The sequence below is a fragment of the Cryptomeria japonica genome, chromosome 3 (assembly GCF_030272615.1).
Source record: "Cryptomeria japonica chromosome 3, Sugi_1.0, whole genome shotgun sequence".
NCBI lineage: Eukaryota > Viridiplantae > Streptophyta > Pinopsida > Cupressales > Cupressaceae > Cryptomeria > Cryptomeria japonica.
Window position 1 is genome coordinate 913,743,027 of NC_081407.1, and position 7,268 is coordinate 913,750,294.

At 36.6% G+C, this 7,268-nt stretch overlaps 1 long non-coding RNA gene across 1 annotated transcript; it reads right to left on the bottom strand.

Annotated features, from left to right (window-relative positions):
* Positions 1-6,528: 6,528 nt before the first annotated feature.
* Positions 6,529-6,883, bottom strand: LOC131874542 (uncharacterized). Its single transcript, XR_009371895.1, has 2 exons — positions 6,796-6,883; positions 6,529-6,690 (listed from the first exon to the last, which is right to left on the bottom strand). It is a non-coding gene; the product is annotated as an uncharacterized LOC131874542 (long non-coding RNA).
* Positions 6,884-7,268: the final 385 nt, after the last annotated feature.

The following is a 7,268-nucleotide window of genomic DNA, read 5'->3' on the forward strand; positions in this document are numbered from 1 at the left end:
AAAACCCAAAAAAAAAGGGTTTGTGGGCCATTCTGTTGATTCCAAGGGCCGACAGTCTGGGTCCTATGTTTTCTGTCGACGATCACGGGGTTGCAGACAACTAGAGACAAATTAGTGCTTTTGGGAGATTCTTAAAGTGAAAACTTACATTGTCAATCATGAAGGAGCATATGTGTGGAGGGAAATGGGGAGTAGTAGTCGTCGAAAGTCTAAATGCAAAAGAAAACTTTCAAATGACCAAGTTGAAGTGTATAGATAAAGAGATAGAGAATGTCATAGGAGGAGGAGACAAGGTATGTTAAATATTGCTAATGTTACTTCAACTGAAGAGGAAATTGAAATTCAAAATGTGCCACAAGTTATTGAAATGAAAATGTAGATTTTGAAAGTGAAAATATTGAAAATGTTGAAAGTGATAATGAAAATGCTCAACATGTGGAAAATGTGCCACAAATTATTGAAAATGAAAATGTAGATTTTGAAAGTGAAAATATTGAAAATTTTGAAAATGTTGAAAGTGATAATGAAAATGCTCAACATGTGGAAAATGTGCCACACGTTATTGAAAATGAAAATGTAGATTTTGAAAGTGAAAATATTGAAAATTTTGAAAATGTTGAAAGTGATAATGAAAATGCTCAACATGTGGAAAATTTTGACATAGGAGGTGAAAATGTGGAAAACTTTAACATTGAAGGTGGAATTGCCTCACCAAGTGAACCATATGTAACACCTAATTACTTTAGAAATGAAGACCCTCTCATGGATGATAGACAAATTCCAAATCCAAGACCTTCAAGAACCCCAAAATGGTTATTTGAAATCGATGAGAACATTATTGCGAATCTTGAAGGCAAGAGGTCAACAAGAACCGTTCTGTTGTGGGCTACAAAACTTTTCAACCAAAATTTTAGCAATAAGACATTGGTCGAGCAATGCCAACTCTTTGTTCAATTGATAAAGATTATAAAGATGAGACCATTGCTAAACAAATTGAAGATTCGTATGAACAAGAAAACGGAGAGAAATTCTATTATTGCAAAAAATCTATTTGACGCTCTCAATTCTATTGGAAAGAATACCAAAGAAAGAAGATAAGAGAGCCACTCGAAGAGTGATTACAACCTCCTTAGTAAGCCATCAATTGAGGAAGGCTCGTCAAATGAGACAAACTTGTGTTGATTTTAACATAAACCGTAAAACTTTGGATAGAGCACTTGCACGAAGACAAATACTTAACGATCCACTTCAACAAGATACATGGGCATTTGGTGGGAGGCTTCCACGTGTTGATAGAAAATTGACTGACAATGTGAAGGAAGAGATTCAACAATTTTGGCACTCTAATTCTAGAGTGTCACCCAATGTAAAGAACGTTTTGAAATTAAGAATCAACAACCGAGACCGCACACCGCATCCCAAACATTTCTTGGAATCAAGCCAAACAATGTTTTACAAAAATTTTTGTGAATTACATCCAACTTTGCAAATATCACAAAGGGCCTTTGAATCTTTGAAACCATTTTATTGTGTTCCTCTTAAGATTCGCAATACCTGTTGTTGCAAGTACCATGTGGAGTTTTCAATGTACCATGAACTTTTATGTCATATTCGTTCGTATACAATGCATACTAATGAGATGTTGCAGGAGTGTGGTGCAATGTTATTTCCGAGATCATCAAGAGACTTGCAAGATCTATTTTTATGCCCTAGAGATGATGGCTGCTATTTCTATAGAAATTATTGTTTGAATGAGAAGTGCTCAGAATGCGGTGGGTTGTCAAAGTTTGTTTCATGTTTTCATGAGGGCAGCGAACACGAGTTTGGAAATAATTATGTTGAGAAAAAAAGATACGAGACAGTGAAATATACTGTGAAGAGTGGAGGTGAAGGTTCTAGATGCAAATTAGTCTCAAGAGAAGTGAGTATTGCTGATTTTATTTTGGATTTTAAGGAAAATCTTTTCTACAAGTATGCAAGGCACACCCATAGGTCTCAGTGGTTGGATCAACAGTTTAGGATGTGTAAGAACTCTTTCCCGATTGGCACTATTGTATCGGTGGTTGATTTTGCAGAGAACTATACATTGCAACCACATAATGAGGTACAGTCTCAGTAGTACAATTCAGTCCAGATTGCTATTTTTGTTCACATTACATATAGACATGCTCCTGATAGTACAGAAGAGGACAGGAAGATAATCAGGGAGTATCATTTTTATATGAGTGATGATAGATCACACTCCTCTGAGTATGTGCAACATTCTTTCGAGAATTTTTTTGAGTTCTTGCATGAGAAAGATATTGCAATTGACCGACATATAATATGGTCAAACAACTGTACGGGTCAATTCAAGAATGCACATATGTTTTATTGGTTGAGTAGAATGCATGTGGAGAGGCGTATACCTCATATTTGGTGTTTTTTTGAGGTGGGGCATGGGAAGGGAGAGCATGATGGAGCAGGTGCATGTTTGAAGAGAGCTCTAGTTAAGGAGCAATTGAGGATTTTAGGTGCAAATTTCTCTGATGCACGTTCTATTGTTGATTGGTGTAGTTCAGCATTGTCACATGGAGGTACTCTTGATTCAGCAGTGAGCAGAATCTTTTGGTTGGTTGAGGAGGGAACAGTGGGAGATAGATTGGATTGTCAAACAATTAAAGATTCTTCAAAGATGCATTCATTTCTCAGCTCAGATGCAAGTACATGGACCATTTGGACACGAGCGTTGGCTTGTTTTTGTCAGAGTTGTCTTCGGTGTGATTGGGATCAGTGCGAGTCAAGTGAGTGGGTTGATATGTGGGTTCCCCACTATCTAACTCCTTTACCTCAAACAATATCCTTGTCAAACGATGACATGGAAAGTTCACTTGAGTATGATCATCTATCAGATCTTGTACAACCAGGACATGTTTTTGCAGTTGTTGCACCGCAAGGGAATGAAGAGAGAATAGAATATTGCTTGGCACGATGTGTACAGGGAAAACAAAAGCTAACACAACCAGTGACAGATGATGATGAGTTCACATATCCTACAGGTTCAGTTGTTGTTGTGGGAACTTGGTTGCAAACATACATGGTTAGAAAGAATGGCATACTTGCATTTGAAGACTATGAGAGACACAAAACCATTATAATGTATTCACACCTTATTATAGCTACAAATGTCAAGTTGTTGAAGCATAAAGAAAAACCAAAGACCAAAGAGCTATGGACAGTGACTACTACTGATCATGAAGCAATACTGGATACTCTTAAACAAAGAGATGACCCTTCAGGCACACTTGAGTAGTAGGTCTTTAATGGTGCCTTATTTTTTTATCATGCATTTCATTTCAAACAATGATCATTAAACCTTAATGTTCAAGTTTGTTATGTGTATATTACGGATGTGTTCAAAATGCAGGTCTATTGATGAACTTTTTTTTTGGCAACACGGTTTTTGCATGCACATAGCGAGTACACTCGATATAATTGGAAGGGACGTAATTTTGCAACACGACTTATTATCATGCATTTGATGAGCTTTACAAAAAAATTTATTAGAGAACACTATTTGATAAATTTTTATGATATAATTATCGCATAACCTTTATGCTCATGAAGGTATTTTTTGATGATATACAACAGTATCACATTACGATTTTTGCGTCAACATAGTGGGTTCTGTTGATATAATTCGAAGGGACGTATTTTTATGGTATGTGATCCCACCTTTTCATTTATTATCATGCATTTCAGTTGAAGTGATTATCATAAATCCGTTATGTTCATCCATGCATTTTATGTGTAGACTAACAATTCTTAAAAATACAGGTTCATGCTAGATCATTTGTTGTTGACGAGACCCTCTCTTGGTGATGGTACATATTCCTTTGTGCATTAATGAGATTAAATTGTGGGTCTTGTTGTATTTATTATCATGAAGATGATTCAAATGCATGTGGCCAGGACACATCTACAGTGGATCAAATTGTCATGACAGATGATCTATTGAATCAAACATTTGACATTGATAGTCAAGTAAATAGGTTAATGTTGGGCCTTCAACATCAACACCTACTAGTCAAAGTGGTCATCGGAGTTTCACTCAGGTAACCTTGTCTATTTTTTATGCATTAATGGTTTATAAAATAAAGTCAGTTAGATTTTGGCAATTGAATAACATTGTTTCATTTTCAGATGCTGACATCAGATGCGCCTAATATTCTCTCCACAATGGAGCATGGTGTTCTCTAGCAATAGCATCTTTGATGCTTTTGACAGTAGTATGAGTCAGATTAATAAATTTCTAATTTGATGCTTCCCACAGGGCTTTGCAACTTCAGATTGTGAGTGTGCCCCTATTACAAATGAATTGTACTTTAATCGACATAGATGGTCTATGATGGCTTTTTTGTAAGACTATATGGTTTTATTACATATATTGTACTTTAATCGACATATAACAATATCCAAGTGGTGGTTGGCATGAGCTTGAATATGGTAAGTTGTATGCATCTTGAAGTTGAATATGATATGTTGTATACATCTTGAAGTTGAACTTTGATTAGACTTTGTCAGCATTTGATGAATCATAAATGTCATTTTATTATTAATCTTGTGAGTGTGAGGTGTAGGAATAAATATCAATTACTTTGAAAGTCATGGATGGTTGTCCTTATATGATAACCACCAGATGGTTGTGCCTTATGAAGAAAAGTTGAATAGATAATAACTAATTGAGAACATCAATTCAAATCCATAATCTAGAGGATACTAATAACAGATCTTTGTATATTTATTTTTTCTAATAATGAAATAGGTACAACTGTATTGAGATAAAATGAAGCTTTTCTCTCATATGAAGATGTCACATTGGCAAATTGGTCTTTATTATAATACACAAGACAAGTAAAATCAAAATGCTCTCAGGGTACAGTTTTGGACTTGAACCATATTGCATAAATCTCAAGGCTTCAACTTGATTATCATTAAAGGTTTCTGATTGTTTACAAAATATCCCTTCATATCCCTTCATGGATGTCACATGCGTAGGGTATGACCCCGAGCATCGGATCGAGTGGGGGGGGAAAAGCAGGAGCATGCGTAGGGTAATTATGCCTAACTGGACATGTCTGAGCCGATAGTTCGTCATCACGACGAGATGAACGAGAAATCGACCAAGCGACAACATTCCATTGAGTGAGACTGATGATTTTTTCGCCAACCGAAAAATTGCTGCCCTAATAAAATCGTAGGGCAACTTGAAATACCGAGATAGGCTTTTGTAGGGACCCCTTTCATGGCCCTGTAGGTTCAAATGGATCATTCGCAGGTGCCACAGATTCCGAGTTAAGGCCCATCAAAGTTTGGCAATTTTGAGCACTTAGGGTGCTCAAGGGACGACGCCGATAGGGTATGACCCCGAGCGTTCGATCGAGTGGGGGGGCAAAACAGGAGCATGCGTAGGGTAATTATGCCTAATTGGACATGTCGGAGCCGATGATTTGTCATTGTGATGAGCTGAACGAGAAATCAACCAGGCGACAACATTCCATTGAGACTGACGATTTTTTCGCCAACCGAAAAATTGCTGCCCTAATAAAACCATAGGGAAACTTGAAATACCGAGATAGGATTTTGTAGGGACCCCTCTCGTGGCCCTGTAGGTTCAAACGGATCATTCGTAGGTGCCACAGATTCTGAGTTAGGGCCCATCAAAGTTTGACAATTTTGAGCACTTAGGGCACTCAAGGGACGACACCGGTAGGGTATGACCCCGAGTGTTCGATCGAGTGGGGGGGCAAAATAGGAGCATGCGTAGGGTAATTATACCTAACTGGACATGTTGGAGCTGATGGTTCATCATCGCGATGAGCTGAACGAGAAATTGGCCACACGACAACATTCCATTGAGTGAGACTGACGATTTTTCACCAACCGAAAAATTGCTGCCCTAATAAAACCGTAGGGAAAATTGAAAAACCGAGATAGGCTGTTGTAGGGACCCCTCTCGTGGCCTCGTAGGTTCAAACGGATCATTCACAGGTGCCACAGATTCCGAGTTAGGGCCCATCAAAGTTTGACAATTTTGAGCACTTAGGGCGCTCAAGGGACGACGTCGGTAGGGTATGACCTCAAGCGTTCGATCAAGTGGGGGGGCGAAATAGGAGCATGCGTAGGGTATTGTTCATTAAATGAATTGTATTGTTTATGAATTGTATTGTTCATTGAATGAATTTTATTGTATTGTTGATTAAATGAATTGTATTGTTCATTAAATAAATTGTATTGTATTGTTCATTAAATGAATTATATTGTTCATTATAAAAATAACAATTACGATGAAATGAAATGAATTGTATTGTTCATTAAATAGCCATTATTAACCATTTTTAATTATTGGAATGAAGATTAAAGATTTCCATGATAACACCACACACAGATGAGCAACAATTTATATGATCGAATATCAACTTCTGTATATATAAAAATGTCGAATGATTACAAATGTATGTCCATACACAAATATGGCATAAACACCAATTGAAACAAAATGTATGTCTAAATACGTGAATGTATGTCCATATACAAAATATACATGCCAACTAGACATGTAAGCATCCCAAAACTATCTATAACATCCTAAGCTGCTGATGGATCATCAAAATCAATCCTCTTCGCCACACTGCTCGGCTCTGAAGGATCCTGCACAAGAAAAACAAACCACAATTAATATTAGTTATATTATATAATTCACATTCAAAAAGTTAACATAAAAATGGACTATTTAATTGAACTATTCATGTTTACCTCATCTCCACATTTTCTCTTCAGCTTTGCAGGAATCTTGATGTATGTCTTCGGTAGAGGAAGTATGTTTTGAATATTTTCATAAACAACCTACATATGTTTAGAAACATGACATTGATACGAGTTAGCATATAATTGTCACTGATAATAACAAATTATATCTACTAATCAAAAAATAAAATAAACACACATCTACTCGAGGCATCTCTTCTTCTTCTTCAGGTATACTGGGTGTAGTCATCAAGGATGTGAAGCCAAGGATTCTCTGTATATATACACAACAAGTATATGAAACTATCAATCTATGTCTAGACATGTATAATCACTATAAGTTATTTAAACTATTCATTCAATCATATTTGCATTCAATTACCTTTCCCTTGTCTCCAATTGCACTACCAGATCCTAGATCACACTGCACCGCACTCGTGCTGCTTGTGCCCTACAAGAGTAAAATAAGATATACATGCAAG